The sequence below is a fragment of the Equus caballus genome, chromosome 26 (assembly GCF_041296265.1).
Source record: "Equus caballus isolate H_3958 breed thoroughbred chromosome 26, TB-T2T, whole genome shotgun sequence".
NCBI classification, from domain to species: domain Eukaryota; kingdom Metazoa; phylum Chordata; class Mammalia; order Perissodactyla; family Equidae; genus Equus; species Equus caballus.
In genome coordinates, this window is record NC_091709.1 from 46,855,441 (window position 1) to 46,876,679 (window position 21,239).

The window sequence follows — 21,239 nt, forward strand, 5'->3', positions numbered from 1 at the left end:
AGAGCATCAGAATTATGGGTGAGCATCAGAAACAGAAATGTCCCCATGTAAGCCCAGGCCCTTTCCTGCAGTGACAGAACACGTTCTGTGCAGTTTCACTCACTGGGGTTTGCAGCTTGTCCCTGCCCCCATCCTTTGTGCGGGGGACACGTGTGCCATGCCCTGGTTGGGGTGAAGCTTTCAGAGGCACAGTGCTGGGCTCCTCACGTTGCAAAGAACAAAATCGGTCCCTGGAGGCCTCAAGTGGGTGGAAGTTTCCCAGGTGACAGAGCCACCAGGACCACCATCCTGAGAGGGGAACGTGCTCCCGGTATGTCTGTCCCCGGATCCTCGGCTCAGGGCTCAAATCCCAAGAGGGACCGCCCTAGTGGCTGAGGCGTGAGTTACATGCTCCCACGTCCCACCGACCGCACGCTGTGGAGAGAGGCAACTCCCAAAAGGAAAGTAGGGGAGAAGGGGCACAGAGCGACAAAGAGCTTGTCCTGCGGCATCTCACAGGTCACGCTGCCCCGCCCGCTCCAGCCTGCAGTCCTCCCCCACGGCCCCCTGCCCACCCAGTGGCTCCAGCCAAGACCCTTAGTCCCTTTCCTGCGCTCTTCTGATCCATCAGCAAATCCTGTCGATTTTCCAAACCCATCTCAAGTGCATCCACCATCTACATCTTCACAGCGCCCCTGAGTCCCAGCCACCCCACCACAGCCTCCAGCTGACCCCTGGCCTCCACGCCTCCCACCCGACTCCAACCGCCACCAGCAGGAGGAGCCCTTTGCAGATGCCACTCCAAACACAGCACAGCCCTCTCTGCAGGTGTGTGCTTGTGTGTGGGGTGTATGAGAGGATGTGTGTGTCTGTATGTGATGAGTGTGGGGGGTGTGTGTGGTACGTGGTGTGTATGCATGCATGTGTGTGGGGTGTGTGTATTCCTGTGTATGCGTGTGTGCACACGCGAGTGTGTGGCCGTCTAACCAGTACACACAACGGCGCCACTAGATGCAGGGCTGTGTGAGTCACCTCCCGCCGCGGGGAATGAAAGCTGGGGCAGGCCCGTGGCTTTGAACAGGGGATAGAATCTAGCCGACAGAGTGAGCGATTGCATCTCCAGGTGGCTGAAGGGGAGGAAGCTGGACACGTTCCGAGTGTGACTCCCAGTTTCGGAAGGAAAGCACCGGGAGCGACATCGCCATGTGCCGTTGCTAATGAGGCGGCTCACGACCCGTCCCGACACGTGTCTGTGCTCATAAGAGATGGAAAAAGAGCTCCCTGTGGGACTCGCACCCTGCACTGTCACCGGCACTCACGGCCCCGGTCCCTGTTGCAGCGTCTCATCAGGCCGGTCTGTGCCATGCGGTCATCGAGGGGAGGACGGCGCCTGGAAGGCACCTTAGTAGAAGTTGCCTTTTATTGTCAGAGCACCAGACCCTCGAGGGCTCCTGGGGGAGGCCCTGCTCCGGGAGCCACAGGGGGCGGGGATGGTAACAATAACAACAACAACAATAATAATCATGGGTTCAGTTTATCAAATGCCCACTAGAGCCAGGCCCAGCTCCTGCAAGGCAGATCCAGGACCAACCCCAGGGCGGTCTGGTTCCCAAGCCAAGTTCCTAACCAGCCCCCAGGCCGCCCTGCGAGGCCCTGGATGGGGACGCCAGAGTCAGCTGAGGGTCAGGTTCCATCGACACTTTATTTTTGTGGTTGCAGCTTCTCCGAGAAGTCAGCTCACAGCCAGCAGGGCGGCTTCTGGGGGACCTGGACGCAGGAGGTAAGCAGCCACAGGCTCTGACCGGAAGCAGCTCACTCTGGCGTGGAGCCCTGCGGGGCAGATGGAATGAAAGAGCTGCGCCTCTGCCTCTGCCTCTGCCTCTGTGCTGTGCAGGCCAGGCTGTCTGAGCCCTCTTCATGCTGAGGACCACTCACAGAGCTAGGAAGAAAAAGTCAGGAATGTCCCCAAAGAGGTAACAAGCCAGAGGGCATGACAAGGCCGAGACCCAAGAGAGGACGGAAAGCCCCGAGAGCCACTCTGCTCTGGGGGCATCTGCCGGCCTGGGGGAGGGAGCTGGGAGTCCCCCAAGGCTGGGAGGACAGGAGGCAGGGTCTATCCTACAAGGGGGGGCACCCTGGAAAGTGCCCCAGACCCAGAAGGGTCGACTCAAGAGCAAGGTAGCCTTCCAGTCTTCCCTCGGCCCAGGACACCACAGGCCAGAAATTACGATCCCCAAATTCTACTGCCTGCAGGAGCCTAGTAAGTATGATTTATAGTCGTGTCTAGAAGAAGATACCATCATCCTGGGCCTCAAATTATGTTTACAAATAAATTTTCAAACAATGCCCAGCATACAAAGATAACAGGCGTGCAAGGACACAGAGCCACGTGAGCAGAAACTGAACAAGACAATGGAAAGCAAAGCAGACCCATAAAGACTCCTAACACTGGAATAGTCAGATATAGATGGAAAAATGTGGACAAGCTTGAAAATTTTAGCAGGAAACTGGAAACGATGAAAAATGAAATTTTCAGGTTTGAAACCCCACATAGAAATTATACAATAAAACATACAGTAGCGGCGTAGTGGTTAAGTTCGGATGCTCCACTTCAGCGGCCCGGGGTTCACAGGTTCAGATTCCCGGTGCGGACCTACACATTGATAATCAAGCCAAAGTGCTGTGGCAGCGTCTCATATACAAAATAGAGGTAGACTGGCACAGATCTTCAGGGACAATCTTCCTCAACAAAAAAAGCGTCACAAAAAACACAGTAGCTCTATCAGTTTCCTGTGGCAGCATCAACAAATTGCCACAAGCTTAAAACAACACGGTTGATGCTGTCACAGTTCCGGAGGTCTGACGTCCAACCTGGGTCTCACGGTGCCCTGTGTCTCACACCCAGTCCTCCCTATTTTCCATCCTTTTATCTTCCTTTGCATCTTTCTGGATATACATTTTGTTCTGATCTATTTTCTATTTTACTAATTCTGTTTTCAGCTGTGATTTAAATTTGCTTACAAACGTAATGACCTACATGAAGTCCTTAATTTTGGCTACTAAGTTAGGCAGCATAAAGACCCCCTGACGATGCCCACATCCTAACCCCCAAACTCACAATACACTGCCTCACACTTCACAGATGTGATCCAGTTAAGGACCGTGAGCTGGGCAGACGGTCCTGGGTCACGCAGGTGGGTCCAGAGTCATCACCAGGCCCTTACCAGGGAAAGAGGGAGGAGGGTCAGAGTCGGAGAAGGAGACGTGACAAGGGAGCAGAGGTCAGAGAGATGCAGGACCATGAACCAAGGAATGCAGGTGCCCCCAGAAGCTAGAAAAGGCAGGAAGCAGATTCCCCCCAGGAGCCTCCAGAGGACCCAGTCCTGCCGGCCTTTCGGGGGCGAGGAAACCCCAGCGTGTGGGCACGCTGATCTCAGACTCAGAGCCTCCAGAACTGCGAGAAATAAGTGTCTGTCGTTTAAGCGCCCCTGTCTGCGGTATTCTGTAAGGCAGCCTGAGCCAACTAAGACAGACGCCCTCTCTTCGTGCAGTAGACAGAGACAGACGGCAAACAAGACAAATGGGTGTGGGGGTGCCAGGGGAGGGTCTGAGCCAGGAGTGTGGTTGGGGACATTTGAGGAAAGGCCTGAAGGAAGCGAGGTAATGACCCACTAGATAGGCAAAGAGGAACAGGCTAAGCAGAGAGAACAGCCAGTGCAAAGGCCCTGGGTGTGGTGGGTCTGGAAGAATAGGCTGGCTCCTGAGGAGGGTGTTAAGGAACGTGGGGAGGATCTTTCTCAGTATTTTGCAAGGATTTAAAAATATCATCTTGACCTTCTTTGTAATTTCCTTGAGATTCCCCAATCAAAATTCAAATTCCTTTTTTAATTTTTAAAATTTATTTCAGAATGGGCAGGATGGGAGATGGAGAAGAGGGAGGGCATTCCTACTGAAGTTCAGGAATGTGGGAAGGTTCTGGAAGACCAATGGCTAGTGCACCAAAGCACCCTGGAGGTACAGGGAGGTCTCAGATGACAGGCAAGGCCAAGGACCCGTGATCTGCCCTTGCAGGGCCACGAGACCCAAGCACAAACTCTGCAGACAAACGTTTCCCAGGAGATCTGCCTAGACTTGGCCTGTGATGCTCCTGGGCCTCCCTGCGTCCCTCCCACAGCTGTCCCGTCGTCTTCAGGAAACCATCAAGAATATGCACAGAGATATCACTTGCCATGGGTTTTGTGGTAGCAAAGACTGAATTCCACATGGAGGGCTGACAGAGCAGATGGTGGTGGGTTTGTGGTAGGAGGCCACCCAGATACCTGAAGGCAGCTGGAGGGGAGGTGCACAGATGCTGTGAAATGCCCTCAGTCTAGGCTCTGGGGAAATGCACTGCTACGGGGCCCTAAGTGCACTGGTGACTCTCAGAGCGAGGCACCCTCTGCCGTCAGGAACGTGCTCCATCAAGACCCCCACCTCAGCATCGGGGCCCCAGCAGGCAGCCCGCACAGTAGGAAAAGGCCCCCACTTGATTCGGAGGGGCTCCCATGAGGGGAGTCCTGAGGGAGGGTTGTGCCATTTATCGAAACAGAACAGGCATGCGCACAGACTGGGGGAAAGGCCAGGACGTACCTGTCATTAGTGCAGATCCAGGCCTGTGCATATATTTCAGCTCCTGCTTTCTGCTAATCTTTACCTTCCTAATTTTTCAAATAGATTTTCCAAAATGATCACAAATTGATTTTGCATTAAGAATTAAAAAGCTTTTTTCGATTTTTTTTTTTTTTTTAATCAGAGGCCACGGCCATGGTCCAGGTGACAGACAAGAGAGCAAATGAGGGCGTGAGTGGGTGCTCAGAGCGTCCCAGGGCCACGTCCGGGAGGGGCCTGACGGAGAAGACTCGGATCCCGGGCTCTGGCGGGGCTGCTGGGGCTGCTGACCACGTGAGGCAGCTAGAGATTCAGCCACAGGGTCGGGGCATTTGCTCTGCTGCTCAGGTGTGGGGCGGGAGAGCGTGTGCAGAGATGTTCACGAGAAACCCACCAGAAGACTGGGGGCAAGGCTGAGTGCAAGAGGGCCCATGGCAGATCCGCAGTGAAGCCCGCGGCGAGAGGCAGCTAGAGGCGGCGCTGCCACCAGGCAGACTGCAGTGTCAGCGGGAGACCTTGGGGGACCAGGATCCAGGCTGCCTGGGAACTGGGACAGAGCCTGAACTCCCTGCACACTGAAATGAGGACAGTCTTGGGCGAAATGGGAAAAGCACCTTCCTCAACACAGCCAAGGCCGACAGTAGTGGGAGCCCACAGGCCTGACGGACGGGGATGCGAGGACCCAGACAGGCAAAACCCTGCCTGCTCCCAAGGATGTCTGAACCAGGACGTGTGAACTTGGGCTCCAGTTCTCCCTGCCTGGCCGAGCTCACGGGACAGAAGGCAGGTCCCAGGGCTCCCAAGATGGGGTGTCTCATAGCTCTTACCCCCCTGAAGCTGGGACCTCCAAAGGGCTCACCCTCTGGGTGTCCACAGCCAGTGGTCCACAGTCCCGGACCACGGGGAGTCTGGGAGTCCCCGCCCTGAGCAGGGCTGGGGACCGATCCTGGGGGAGCAGGGAGCACAGCAGGTGAGCAGCATCATGCCGCCATCTGGGTGATCAGAGCCAAACCAGCCCAAACCAACCCAAAACTTGGGCAGTGCAGGCAGTCTGCAGAGGACTGTGATGGTGGAGTCCCTTCCCTGGCAGAAGCACAGGCAGAGGCCCCCCCGAAGGGAAGCTCCTCCAGAGGCGAGCACAGGGGGCAGCCCCGCAAACAGGAGCCACAGCAACAACAGAGCAGAGGCAGCCCAGCAGACCGAGACGCGGGAATTGCCAGACATTCTGTGAACAACCGTGCCTGCTGTGTTTGAAAACAGGGGAGGAAGTCATTTTTTATTTCCTGACAGCCCCCAGACTCAGAAGGAGCCTGCTCCAGAGGTGCCAGCAGGACCCCTCGAGCACAGCCAGGTCCCGCCCTGCTCCCAGGGAGGGCACTGGGGAAGCAGGATGCTCTGGTCCCAGTCACAGGGGCCCCCGCCCCTCCACCCTGCTGGAGCAGAGATGCCCTTCGAGGGGCCAGCCCACCCGACACACACCCAACCTCCTGGCAGGGGAAGAGGACACAGAGGGGGTCTGAACAGTCATACTGATTATGTGCACTGGCAAAATCTAAAAGGAAATAATGAAGATAAAAAATTAAATACAGCTGAGCAAAATCCTGGTATGTTCCTGTCCAGAAGACACCACTGTTCTCAGGTGAGCCCGCGGTTCTCAAGAGCAGGGGGATGCACCAGCGAGGGAGGGTTTCAGAGGCGAACCCCGATCTGACACCACCATTTCCCAATCATTCCAGGCCTGGGAAGCCACCCTTCCTCGTCTGGGGCCTGTGTGTGACCACTTCTGACCAGTGGGCTGTGAAGGAGGTGACCCGCTTCCCGGAAGAGCAGGAGAGAACTCCATGCACACCCTGGGCCCACTTTTCAGACACCTGCAGTCACAGACAACACAACGCCCTTACTGAAGAATGGGGAAGGCAGTCCATCGCTGGGATCTGCTCCCAGCCCCCACCCAGCTGTCCTGAACACCTGCTCTCGGCTCCAACACGGTCCAGGCGCCAGGGCCTCAGGCCTGGGGCTTGTGCGGCTGCAGAGCTGGACACGGACCCTGACTGGACAGGAGGAAGTGCTGGGCAAGAGAAGACACAAGGGAATTCACTTGTCAACTCCTGGTGACAAGGCGGTGCAGGGCCAACTACGTCCTGCTTTCGAGTTCTCACCATGGTGTTAGGTCCTTGGCGTGAGGGCGGGATTTGAAGCAGTGGCTCCTGTCGTCTGAGAACCTCTCACATTATGAAACATCCCATGGCGCAGGTCTAGACTGGCATGCCGACACCGGGACATCTTCACACTGAACGTCCACGTCACGAATCACTCCTTTAAAGCATATGCAATAAGATTTCATTGCATTGTCAAAAGAATGAAATTTTCAAAAGCTTAAGCTTAATAATTTTGATTCACATTTTATATCCATTAATGATAATTTGTATTTTGCAAATCAATTATAATTTGCATTTTTAATTTTTATACCTTTGAATACCTCAGAAAAAAATAACTTTTTGAAAACACTGAAAAATATTTTTTTATTTTTATATTTAATTTACATAGTTCATGGAAATACATTCAAACTTTGTACACTTTGAATACAATTGCAGGTTTTAAAAATATTTCAGACCAACACTGTTAACAGATACTAATTTAATAAAAATCTTGAATAACATAATTAGTGATTTTGTGGAAATGAGGATAAGGAATATAAATTTTATGGGATAAATATATAACTGTGTGAGTAATGTATATCTATATTTTATTACATGTCCAACATTACCAGCCCATGAAGAGAACGCCCAGCTCTGTGCACTAACAATTAAACACAATGTGTTTTGATATTTTGCAGTCAGTCATAGAAACATCACAGCTTTATACATCTTTTGTCAAGATGGGGGACAGAACCTGTTTCATTTCCCAGTTTCTCAGCTTGGGTTTTGCCATCTCTCTTGCTCTGAGCCCTCTGCTCTCTTCCCGAAGGGCCTGTGGCGGGGGTGGGGGCTCCCAGCTCTGTGCAGCACAGCCCCCCGCAGACCACCTGGCCTGGTGGGAAGAGTGAGCGGCAGGCCTCCCCGAGACCTGAGGTTTGGGGTGTCTGCGTCGTAAGCCAGGCCCATGCTGGCTAAGTGAAGCATGTCCCATTGTGGGTTCCCACAGAGCCACGTGCAAGTCAGAGATGTCTGACAGCAGCATGAGCCGCTGTCAAGGCCAGATCCTGAGACCCCGCAGGGTCCCACACAGAGGATGCCCCTTCCTGGAGCACTGGCTCCTTTCAGCCGTCAGCTGGGCAGAGGGACTGGCCAGTGCCCAAGGCCAACCCACCGGGCTCCGCTCTGTGCCAGCATGCAGGAGCCGGGCAGGAGCCGGGCAGGAGCCATGGTCTCAGCCACCGAGGCAGCCTGGGGTGTGACGACACACCTGGTGACCTCCTCTGCCACCTGCAGTTTGACAAGACGGCAGCCGGTGTGGGAAGAGGTCTGTGTCCCCCTGATGAGGCTGCAGGGCCTCTCCCCCCGCGGGGGGCAGCTGTCTCCCTGAGGGGATGTGCACCTGGAAGCCAAGCATGTGCAGGCCGGCAAATCACAGATGATTCATGTGGCTAATTTATTTATGACAATCAGGCTAAATTTAGGTTAATTACTTTTTAATCATTCTCTCGAGGGTACATGAAAATACTTGAAGCCAGTCCACAAACGGGAGCGCTGCCAGGTAAGCGGGCGCTATCTGATGGACCAGATGCCAGCACGGGCGCAGTGCGGCGGGTGCAGGGGGAGGTGGGGCAGGCCCGGGCCTCTGCCCTGCTCCGTGAGGGAACTAGGATGGCCAGCTGGAGGGAGCCTCACGTGCCATTGATCCAGCCTGCAGGCCAGTGGCCCAGGCGTGGGATTTCCTCTTGGATACGCGTGTGTTCACAGGGTGCCTGTCTGCTCACCCAGCCCTGCGGCCCCTTCACCTCCGGGGCCGAGTGTCTTTGTGGCCCCTCACCTGATAAGCCTGATAAGCCTGGACGTTGAGACCTGGAGGCCCCTTCTCACATGTGCCTGGGATCCCAACACAGTTCCTCCCGGGCTCCTCATTCTGCCCACCCTTTCTACTCAGCACTACACCTGACCTTTCCAGAAGGTCAATCTGGAAATCCTGGGATGCAGGGCCCACCTGCACTGTGCTGTTAGCACAGTCTCCCAACCCCAAGCCCCCAGCTCCACCAGGTAGGGCTCAAACCCTCTGCCTTTCCCTGAGCCCTGCCCTCATTCTAGAACACACTGTTGCACCCTCTGCCCCATCCCAGCACCCTCTCCTGGCTCCCTCTGCTGAGACCTCAGCCTTCCCTGATCCCCGCCCTGGCTGGAGCCCCGCTCTGGGCCACCCATTGGCTCAGCCATCACTCTGGCTCACAGTGGTTGATGGAACTGCCTGGCTCCCCAGCTGACCACGGAAGTGAGGTCCCTTCCTATTGCAGGAGAGCTCTAAGTGGCACACAGCAAAGCCACAGTCAGAGAGCGCTGGCTATGCTGCACTTCCTCCATGCTCTCCCCATGCATCAACTCAGAATGCTCCCGAAGCCGAGTGGGCCCCTGCTGCCCTGTGGCTGCCCCTGTAAACTCCATTCTCCCCCGTGCATACCATGCCAGCAGTGTGGCCGGAGACCCTGCCCTGCTCCCCAGGGACCGCACCTCCTGGGTGGGCTTGCCCCACAGATGGTGGACGCCCTCCTAGCACAGAGTCACTGACCATAGCCCCCGTTGCCCGGTGGGCCAGGCACACTGGCATGGTGGCCTTGCCGGGTCAGGGTTCTGGCTTTTCTTGCTGCTTTGGACAGGCCTGACACCAAGGTGTCAGAGTGTGTGTTCAAACAGAGGATGGTCTAAAACCAAAAAGTAACGGAGACTACACTTTAACAGTTATCTCTATAAGCGTGAAGAACTGGCATCAAATAAAACCGTGCTTATTTCCGCATCCCCTCCCTAGACACGATTCATCCCTACGGCGGACTAGAGGAATGACGGAATGCCCTCATCCCCTCCCCTAGAGGACATGTGAGCGAGTCAGCTCAACAGCCTGAGACACAGTTACAGATGCGCCTGCATGGGGTGCGGATGAGGGTGGTAACAGCTTTACCAATGTTTTAATCTTTGTTTTAAAAAGTAACACATGTTGGCTGTAGCAAGGGGATGGATACAAAGCAAAGATGGCCATCGCCTGGGTCCCACCATGGCTGTGATGGCAACTCGGCCTGGGCCAGCACTTGTACCCTACACTGCTATCACAGAGCACAAGCTAACAGGCACCTGCCTCTGGGTGGTGGATGAGGACTGGCACAGGACTGTGACCCCCAGCAGAGGGTGCCATGGATCCCTTCCTGGGGACCATCTCCCATGGCGGCACAGAGCTGGACCCCAGGCAGAGCGTGACAGGTAGAGATCAGAGTCGAATGTGCAGGGAGGGCACCAGGGAGGCAGCTGCACAGAGATGGGGCCCAGAACCCACGGCCCCCGAATCCTTGGCTGGGGGCTGTCTGCACCTGCCAGTATGAACACACGGGAACTCCCAAGGAGAAACAGCTCCGGGGTGGATGGGAAGAGACTGAGGCATCAAGTGCTGCTGGCCCAGCAGCATGGGGAGACCTCCTCAGCCCCTCGCTTATCCCCCGGGCAGGCTGAGACCAGAAAGGCCATGCCCTGTAGTGAGGGTGAGATCATTCAGTAAGGTCCACATTAGAGGACACCCCTCACCCCTCAGCCAGCAGAGCCCAAAGTAAAACCCTGACAGGAGCCCCCGCTGGGGGCAGTTTGGATGCTGAGTCTGCCAAGTTATAGGAGCTGGGGAAACACCCAGGACACCCCTAGATCCAATCTAACAAAGCATGAAACCAAACTCACACAAACCCATGGGCCAAGTGGATCGAAACTCAGCACTCCTCAGAGGAGGGCAAGAGCCCAGGGTCTCCAGCATCTCAGCAGCAAAGTTTAGGAGACAATAAAAAGTACCAGACCTGAGAAGAAAGAGGAAAATATGACCCATGGGAATAAAGAAGCCGACAGGAACAACCCTGACATGGTACAGACGCTGGATTTAGCGAAGACCATAAAGCAGATGGTATAAACAGGCTCAAAGAGTTACAGGAAAATAGAAGGATAAAGATAAGGAATCTCAGCAGATAAATAGAAACTATAAAAATGTAAATTACGGGGCTGGCCCTGTGGCCGAGTGGTTAAGTTCATGCACTCTGCTGCAGGCGGCCCAGTGTTTCGTTGGTTCGAATCCTGGGTGCGGACATGGCACTGCTCATCAGACCACGCTGAGGCAGCATCCCACATGCCACAACTAGAAGGACTCACAACAAAGAATATACAACTATGTACCCCAGGGCTTTGGGGAGAAAAAGGAAAAAAATAAAAAAAATGTAAATTAGACTTCTCAGTTCCGGAATATCCAGAATGAATAATTCACTGGATGGATTTAACCAGAAAACAGATTAATAGAAAGGAATCAATCTGAGGAAAAGAGAAAAAAAAAGACTGAAGAGAAATAGAAACTTAGGGACATGTAGGACAATCTTGAAGGTTCTAACCCACATGTAATTATGTCCTGGAAAGAGAAAAGAATGAGAACAGAACAGAAAAATATTGAAGAGCTAATGAATAAAATTTCCCAAATTTGACAGAAAACTTAAAGATCTCATATCTAAAAAGCTCGGCAAACCCAAGCAGGATAAGTACAAAGAAAACCACAGAGGCACACACCTGTCAAACTGCTGAAAACCAAACAAAAAGAGAATCTCAAAAGGAGACAGAGGAAAACAGCACCTGACACACAGGGACCACCGACACACGTGACCACTGACACACGTGACCACTGCCTTTGCCTCAGAAGCGATGGAGGCAAGAAGAAAATGCTGGACATCTTTAAAGAGCAAAAGGAAAAAGCAGTCCACTCAGAATCCTCTGCCCAGAAAAGATATGGTCCAGGTGGAAGAGGAAATAAAGTCAGATAAACAGTGCTGAGCGCGGACCTGCCCCCTGAGAAATGCTGACATGGAGACGAGACAGAACGCAGACCACTAAGGAAAGAAGACTCAAAAATAGGGAGTAAATGGCAAAGTGGATGCAGAGGCACTGCGGTGTCCTCTTCTCATAATTTCCTTCAAAGACAACTGTCTGCTTACAGCCTGAACGACCCCGCAGTCGGGGGTTTGTACCGCACATTGATGCAAAATGCACAGTGGTGGGACGGAGCCGTGGGAGCCATGGCCAGGAGGTGGCAGTGGGGCGGGGCCCTAAGGACTCCTGAGACTTTAGTGACCCGAGGACTCGAACTGTGAGCGGGGCAGCTGTCACTGAGACAGGAGACCGAGGGGCCCAGCTGAGAAGCCGGGGGAGGAGACGACGAGGCCCTGGACATGTCGCGGGCCATGGTGCTGGCCTCTCCCAGGGCTCACGGCCCAAACCCCACACCCAACCACGGGAGCAGCGCAGTGCTAGGAAATGAAGCGTGGGGGACAGAGGGTGGAGCCAGGCCTGGGCCAAGACCCGCCTTTGTCCCCAGCTGGGACCGGAGGTTAGCTGACCTGGGACGCTGCAGTGAGAGTGGAGGGCAAAATCCCCGGAGAAAGCCCCGGGGCCAAGCTGAGGCCGGCAGAGGCGAGGCTGGTGCCAAGGAATGCGGGCATCCCCACCTGTCACTGGCTGCCCCTCTGCAGCCACAGCAGGGCAGGCGCCCGAACCCCAAGAGAGGAGCCTACCTCTGGCCAAAGGAACGGGTAGGAAAGGCCGCTGCTGCCCAAAGCTGGCAGGGGAAGCCTGCTGTCTGTCCTCTTCCTGTGCCTGGCTCCGCTCCCAGGGCGCCCAGCTGTGATGAGCTGCACAGCACAGGGGGGCTGGTGCTGAAAGGACTCCAGGCTCTGGCCCAGGGACATGGGGGCCCCTGGGGCTGGAGTGGGTGGGGGAAACCGCAAAGAGGAGTGCCGGAGAAGGGGAATTCCCCTAACCCCGTGTACAGCCAACACAAGTCCTGGGCTCCCCCAAGCCGCACACACAGAATGGACCCAAAGAAGCACAGAACACTGAGAACTAAACTGTGACCCAGGCCTCCAGCCCTGTCCTGACCCTGAAGGTGTGTGCTCCATGCAAATCCAGACTATCCTGCAAAGGCTCTGAATGCCGAGCTGGCCTGGAACCACCACCCACAGAGAGCAAGACAGAACTTCAGTCTGAACTGACAACATCACGGCCCTGTTTTGAAACAGAAATTTACAGAGAAATTTAGCAGAACCAGACTCTGAAAACATACTATTCAAAATATCCACACAAAACAAAAAGTTACTCAACATACATTTAAAAATCTACAATTCCCGGGGCCAGTCCTGTGGCCAAGTGGTTAAGTTCTCGCGCTCCGCTTCGGCAGCCCAGGGTTTCACCAGTGCGGATCCTGGGCGCGGACATGGCACCGCTCGTTGAGCCATGCTGAGGCGGCGTCCCACATGCCACAACTAAAAGGACCCACAACTAAGACTATACAACTATGTACCGGGGGCTTTGGCGAGAAGAAGGAAAAAAAAAATCTACAATTCCCAAGGGAAAAGATAATCCACAGATGTTAACCCCAGGATGAGGGCAATGCTGGAATTATCAAAAACTTGTACATGTTTATTACAACCCCCTCCACGAGGTCCAGGTGAACACAAGTAAGCTGAGTGAAAAGACAGAAGTTCTCAGCGGAAAAATAGAAAGCATTAAAAAGACCTAATTTTAGAACTGAAAAAATACAACAGATAAAATAAAAATTTTATTCTAAGGGCTTAGTAGCTGAATGGAGACGTCAGTGAACTTGAAGATGGATTGATGGAAACCATCCATTCTGAAGAAACAAAGGTTTCAAAATGAGACCTAGGGGACAACATCAACAGGCCTGACATTATTGTCATGGGGTCCCAGAGGACAGGAAATGATTGGTGCAGAAAAACGATTTCAAGAAATGATGACTGAAAACTTCGCAAATTTGGCAGACATAAATTTATACACTCACAAACTAGTGCAACCTAAATAGGATAAACTCAAAGGAAGCCATGGGCAGAAACATCGTCATCAAACCCCTAAAACCCCAAGACGGAGACGACAACCTGACAGCAGCTGGGGGACGAGGATGGTGGGGGGCTGGGATGGATTCTCCTCAGAACCAGGGAGGCCGACAGGCAGAGGAGCAACAGCTCTAACATCTGAAAAAAGATGTTAACCAGAATTCTACACACAGTGAAAAGTTCTTCAGGAGTACAGGTAAAATAAAGACAATCTCAGATGAAATAACAGAGAATTTGGTGCCGACAGGCTTGCTCTCAAAGAAACAGAGGAAGTCCTTCAGGCTAAGGAGAATAGCACCAGAGGGGACAGTGGCTTTCAGACGTGGATGGAAACAGAAGGAATACATAACTGAGTAAGTGCAATATGCTCCTTTTCTCCTTCAAATTCTTTAAATTAACTACATACTGAAAGCAAACACTAGAACGTGGTCTGGGGTGGTCCAGGGTGCACAGACATGACACAGATGACACGTAGAGGAGGGGCTGGTGTGGTGGCAGGGGCTCTAGGTCCCACTTAAAGTGGTAAAATGTACTAACTCAAAGTAGACCGTGGAAAGTGAGCTATGTATATTACAATCCCTAGAGCAATCATTGAGAAATTGAGACACAGAAATATGTTTGAAAAGCTAATAAACTAAGTGAAATACTAAAAAATATTCAAATAATACAAAAGGAGGCAGGAAAGTGGGAACAAAGTCACAGAAACCAGAGGGACAAACAGACAGTAAATAATGGGACAGTCAACCAAAGCCCAAACACCTTAACATCATCTTAAACACAACTACACTATAGTCAATGACGGGCCACATGGACAACGGTGGTCCCATGCGGTTAGTATCATGGAGCCTAGGTGTGTAGCGGGCTGTGCCATATGGTTCGTGTAAGTCACTCTATGAGGTTTCCACAATAATGAAACTGCCTAAGGATGCATTTCTCAGAATGTGTCCCCGTCACTAAACGATGCGTGACAGTAATTGAAAGAGAGATTGTCAGATTGGATCAAAACTAATAAAAACAAGACCCAAATATATGCTATGTATAAGAAACCCACTTTAAATATAATACTATAGATGGTTTAAATGTTAAAAAAAAAAAGTTTTTCCCCAAAGAGAGCAGCAGGCCCAAGCGGTTTAACAGGTGCGTTCTACTACACTTTCAAGGAACAGGTTATCCTATAACAAAAAAGAATGAAGAATCTCCAGATCACTCCTTGAGGCCCGTATAACTCTAATGCCAAATCAAACAAAGAAATCACAAGACAGGGAAAGTCAAGTCCTCGCTCACTCAGAAACGTGGATAGAAAGCCACTCAACAAACACTAGCCAATCAAATTGAACAGAGAGATTTCAGGAAGAATATACCACAAACTGGATTACTCCAGAAATACAAGAATGCCTTAAATACAGACAATCTAGAAATGTAACTCACTTTAATAGATTAACAGAGGGAAAAGAATGCCCATGGATGCAGGTGAGTGGGGCAGGCAGGGCGGGCATCTCGGAGGGAGTGATGTCTCAGCAGGGCCCTGAAAATGCCCAGGAGAAGGGGAACAGCGTTTGGGTAGGAAAGACACTCTTTGGCGGTGCATGGGGAGGCCTGAGGTCCTCAGCGGCTCTCGGGAGGGCATGGCGGGGCAGCAGAGGCAAAGTCTCTAACCCCTCCCGCGCCCCCATTGCGCAGTCCAGGAACACAGCTCTGCAGGCCCACATGGGACACGGCATCTCCAGCGAGCCCTGCAGTCTTTGCAGACAGGCCCACAAGAGACTTGCTGAGGGCATGTGTGTATCATGACCCACTCCCCAATGATTTCAGGGGCTGCCTTCTTGCCACACTCGCATCCTGGCAGCCACTGTGGGAGGAGAGAGGAACATGGTCCAACAGCAGGCCGCCAGGCTGTGCTGCTCTGAGGTCCCGGATGAGTAGGCATCTGGCACGGCACCTGCTCCAGCCCTGCTCTGGCGCAGCCTCTACCATCCATACCCAGCTCCAGAACTGGGGTGCTCACGTGAACCACACCTGGGAGCCACTGGGCTGGTTCACCTGACTCTACCTCCACAGAGAGACAGAGACAGAGACAGACAGAAAGACAGGCAGAGAGGCAGGAAGATCTGCACAAAAGGACAGGCTCCATACTTTGAGTTTGTTTCTAAAACCCCCAATGGAACCTTGGGTCAAGTAAGCGCACATGTCCACTCCTGCGACCGCCCGCAGGACCCAGCCCTGGAGAAGACTGCCCTGACGCCTTGCTGCAGGCCCAACATGCTGGGTCCTCTGAGCCCGAGTGCCCAGCCCACCCCTCCTCCCTCTGCCACCCTACTTCAGGCCCTGCATTCCCAGGGTGCCCTTGCCCTCCGGCCTTGGGCCAAGTTTGGCCAACACAAGGCCCAGTGTGTCCCTATGGGCAGGAGGAGAGTGGACAAGGAACTCACCCCCAGCCTCCCCAATCACTGGGTTCCGGTTGGCTGGGGCTGGTCCCTCCCCTGCAGCCCCTCTCCCTCAGCTCGAGTTCAGCAGATCTGAGACACACTCCCTCCCTCTTCCCTGCAGCCCAGGCCCACCCCCTGGCTGGTCCCCGTTAGCCTGCCCACACCTGTGCCCACAAGCCATCTGTATGCCCACAAGCCATCAAGCGTCCATCTGCCCCTGCCAGGACCCACCCACTGGGCTCTGGGCAGTGCCCAGGGGTCTGCAGCAGTGGGAAGTGAAGGCCAACTTCCATCCCCCACTGCATGGTCAGACCTCAGATGCTCTTAGCATGAGACTGCACTTGCCAGGAAATAGAGGGGGCGTGGGGATCAGCTGCCCATCACTCAACCAGCCCCCAAAGCCACAGAGGCTTCTTGCCCTGGAGGAACGGTGTGAGTGCAAACGTGTGGGTGTGGATGTATGAGTACTGTGCACACATATGTGAGTGCATACACACGTGTGTGACTAATACAAGTATGTGTGCACACAAGCATTGTGTTGTGCACATGTGAGAGCAAGTGCACACGTGTGCATGAGTGCACAGGTCTTGACAAAGGTGGGGGACATGCTCGGTGCTGGTGCCTAGAGGTCTGGTGGGTTGGACCGTGCTGCCAACGCTACCTTCCACCCCTTAGCTGCCCCATCAGGCGGGAACCAGTCCAAGACGGAGAAACCCGTGAGAATCCCCGAGTCTGCTCTGCCCTTAAGCTGCACTGTTTAATGTGGTTCCAACTCAGTTAGTATATTATCCGGGATTTCAAAGAGCCATTAGCAAAAGACAATCCCTCAGTCTCTTGTTTCCATCAGAATCAGTTCCAACGTCAGGTCCTCTGCCAGAAAGGTGAACCCACACGCACATGCACACACACACACACACATAAGTTCACATGCGCATTCACACACACACGTGCACACCTGCACACATAACTTGGAAGGAACTCATCACCACCATTTCCCTGGAGCAAATGGGAGTCAGGAGGACTGGGGTGGGCATACAAGGTAGGTGCCATTAACACACTCACAGGCGGAGCTCGCCATGGAGTCCCCAGGGTCGGGCACTGAGCACAGGCCACCTGGACTGTGTGGGATTCATGCTCTGGTCTAGCTTCCCCAGAGTCCATTTCCCCATGCCCCAAGCAGGTCCCACCTGCCCTCATCTGTACATGGACGAGCCTGTACAACCTCCCTGGCAGTGCCATGGCAGCTTCCAGGTCTGTGGCTCCCACTCGACAGGGCCTGGCCCAGGATACGCTCACTGAACCTGGCCCACAGGCCTCATTCCTTGGCTGGGAGAAGGCAGGCATGGGGCAAGCCTCTGAGGCTACACCCACAGCCCTGTGCGCACGCCCTCCCTGAGGCATGCCGAGAGTCCTAGTGGGAGCTGCTGCCGTACCCGGGCCAGCTCAGCGCAGGAGCCGGGCACGGGGTGCTGCAGCTGGGCCCTCCCATGAGGAAGATGCCTGCCTGCCGAGGCTGCAATGGTGACGCCAGCAACCTGCAGAGGGATGGAGCAGCTCCTTTGTCTCACCTGATTCTGACCTCCCACTCCCCACCCTCTCCAGGCTGCTGCTTCCCCACCTGCTCTGCCCTCTGCACACCTCAGTTCACAGCCCACCCTTCCAGGTACCATGTGCCCCCTCAGCCCCTGCCCAGCACCAGTGCTGAGTTCAGTTCTGAGTGAGGCCTGGCGGGGGCCCGTGGACATGTTCACCCTCCCCTCCACTCTTGAAAGATGACACCACCAGACTCCTTGGCACTAGGAAAACGTTTACATAGAACCGCCTGACGACTACAGACACCCACTTTTGGAGCGAGGGCAGGATTCCCATGATGCAGCACCCAGGGCAGGTTGGAGGGGCGGGCAGCCTGGAGGGGCATGCAGGGCTGCCCAGCCTGGGGGCTGCACCCAATGCTCGCTCCACAGGGGTCACTCAGGGCCGGCCACACCCTCACTGTGTCAGGTGACCATGGACGATGTCACTGCAAAGACTAAACCCTGCGACTTCCCTGACTCTGGGGGGAATCTGTACATTCTATGCTCTCTAGAGTTTCAACATCGGTTCCTTTCCTTACAGTTGTCCTAGCTTCATGTGAAATGGTAAATTCAGTCAAAAAAGAAAGTGAGAGCAAAACAACGCAACTGTCTGTTTTCTGTGTCCTAAGGATGGCAAGACAAGGGACAGCAGCAGTGCCACCCCCTCCTGGGCACCGGCTTTCCCTCCCACGGAGTCCACAGGACCGGCTGCACCCCCACCACAGCACCACGGGGGCGGGCGTTACTATCCCCTTGTTCACAGGAGAAAACCCAGAACGGAAGGGCTGGTGACTTGACCAGGTCCCCAGCCAGTGAGGGCAGCTGGGACGTAGCAGTCAGCTCCAAGGCCCCACCCCAGGAGGAAGGAAGCAGGAGCTCAAGGGAGGGGGCAGCCAGGCCTGGGGCTGGGGCACTCTTCCCCGAGAGGCGTGGGCAGAGCAGGCCGCTGGGCTCTGAGGAGGGGAGACAAGGAGAGGGGAGGGCGCTAGGGGCCGGCTCTGCCAGCAGCAGAGGGCGGCTAGCAAACTTGTGCAGCTGGTGGCTGTGACGGGAAGGGCAGCAGCAGAAGCTGAGGAGGTGGAAGGGCCCTGTAGGCCCCTGGGTCCAGGAGCTGAGCCTGGGCCTGGGCTGCACGGGAGGTGCTGCGGGTGGCGATGCAGAGCCCCACCACTGTGAAGGGCAGAGGGAGCTACGGTCCCAAAGGGTGGGGTTTCCCAACTCCCCATCCTGCACGGCCGCTGATGAGTCAGCTCACAAAAAGCACCCGAGGGAAAGCCCACAGCTGCAGGACCCCAGCCCGACCTGGCGCAGCCCTCCATCCATGTCGGAGGAGCCCCGCTACAGCACCCAGGCTCCCAGCCAGGAGGAGCGCACCCCACACAGCTGTGGCCGCCTCCAGCCACACGCAGCTGGAGTGTGCTGCGGGCAGCAGCGCTGCGGCCAGAGACGTCTCCACCTCCAGCCCAGGCTTTCTGGGCAGGAACCTTCGCCTCATGGAACCCCCGTGAGCACTGTGGGAGTCTGTGCGCCCAGGGCAGCCTGGGGCTGCTGGCTACAGTGTTCAGCTGGCCATCCACAGGACCCTGCAGCACCCCCAGGAGGCAGGTGCCCAAGCCACTCCTAAAACCAAGGCTCCTGAGGTTCAGGGGTGTCAGGGGAGGGTGGCAGGCCTCACACTTAGCAGGGTGGAGGGGCAGCCTCCTCGTTACCAAGGCTGGGGCTTCACTCGAGTTGGGAGGTGGTGGGCAGAGGTGAGTTCATACCCAGGACTCAGGGCCAGATGCTGCAAGGGGCCAGGGCAGGAGGGGGCCCAGACACAAGGCCTGAAAGGCGCTCCCAGCAGGGCTCCTGGGTAGAAAGGGCAGACATGTTCTTCGTCTGCAGGGAGTGGACAGACGTACTGTCCCCTCTACAAAGCCCAGTCTTGGGGGGATGGGGGCACATGACCTGGACAGATCTGGGGGGCCGTAATACTGAGTGAGCCTCCAGCTTCTACACTGCTCAGCCGAGAAATGCCATTTGCTGCAGGGAGGGGATGTGTGGCGTGGCAGAGTCCACGTGGGGCACCTCCCCTGTAATCAGACCTCCTCCTGGGACTGGTCCAAGGATCCAGCAGAATCAGCCTAAGCTGCCTCTCCCAACCTGCCCCAAGCCACCTCCACAGGCCCCACAGGACGAACCTCAGCATGGCCTGCCCTCCCAGGGACCAGTCGGCATTTCCCAGGAAGCCCCCAGTGTTGTGATGTGCTTTAAAGAGCTAGGACAGCACCACAGGCCTCGGGGATACCCTGCTGGCCACATCCTCTGCTGCACATCTGCAAACTGGGAGTCACACTGGCAGGACTTGTGAGGCCTAAGTGACAAGCTGGGGAGGCAGCAGAGGAAAACCCCAGGATATACCCCAGCCACCCTGTCCCAGGACAGGACTGTTAAGAATCAGCCCAGGACCACGTAGTTGGCTTCTCTGGCCCCCGTGGCTACCTCAATTCTCCTTAGTATTCTTCTCCCAGTCCCCAGGTGGAATCCCCACGCTAGGCATCCAGGGTCCCCTGCCTCTAACCCCTGGACGCGTGGCTGCCTTTGGCCAGACTCGAGAATGGGCTTCAGATGGGGAAGGGGTGAAAGCTTGCGGTGGGGGCTTGTGGCAGGGGTGGCCACAGTCCTGCTGCCGGCATTACGGCGTCCAGGGCCAGGGAGGCGGCAGAAGGCACTCCTGGGCCTCCCCTTCTGTGTACTAGAGCGGGCTCTGGATTCTACCAAGGAACTCTGACTCATGTACAGAAAGAATGCATCAGACCAGTACTTACTGTGGAAAACCGAGCAATCTGGCTGCACAGAAAGTGAACTGGAAGAAGGCGCGGCCCACACACAGAGGAGGAAAAGGCAGAGTGCCTGCCCTGCGAGCTCCGCCTCCAGTCAGTGGTGCAAGAGACGGGGGACCCAGGGCCATGGAGCCTGCGAGACGCACCCCCGCCGCAGGGCACAGGCCGCGGCCGACCCCAGGCAAACACAGGGAATGGGGCTGTTGAGCCCCACAAGCGTGTGAAGCTCCCGAACCCAGAAGATAAAACCTCAGAACTCCCCTCTCTGTCCCTGGAACCAGACAGGCAAACAGGAAAATAAGAGTGGACATTTACCCAAGATATCCAAATATCTGAGAAAACCAACACCACAGGAAAGGGGCACCAAATGCAGCAAATGAAAGAAGAAACAAGGAAACATTATTTAACAGAGCAACTCACATGAAATAAATCTAATTAAAATCCCCAAGGAGGAGAATCAGTCTATCTGTGCACAGCAGGCGGGGATGGCCACCCTTGACCCTGCTCACAAGGCTGGCCCTTGGCTGGCATCTGGGAACGCGCATTTGTGCAGGGTCCCCACCACTGAGTGAGAAGAGTGACTCACTGGGCCTAAACCATTAGTACAAACATCACGACTTGTGCTGACACCTGCTCTGCCCCCAGGAGGCTGGATTTTGGTACATGTCAGGCAGAGGCTGCCACGGGACCAGCCCCCACAAAAACCCCAGACACTGATCTCTGATGA

General features: G+C 54.9%; 1 long non-coding RNA gene across 1 annotated transcript; it reads right to left on the reverse strand.

Annotated features, from left to right (window-relative positions):
- Nucleotides 1-3,859: 3,859 nt before the first annotated feature.
- Nucleotides 3,860-12,496, reverse strand: LOC102147549 (uncharacterized). The gene is made up of 3 exons (XR_289586.4): nucleotides 12,356-12,496; nucleotides 6,786-6,942; nucleotides 3,860-6,694 (listed from the first exon to the last, which is right to left on the reverse strand). It is a non-coding gene; the product is annotated as an uncharacterized lncRNA (long non-coding RNA).
- Nucleotides 12,497-21,239: the final 8,743 nt, after the last annotated feature.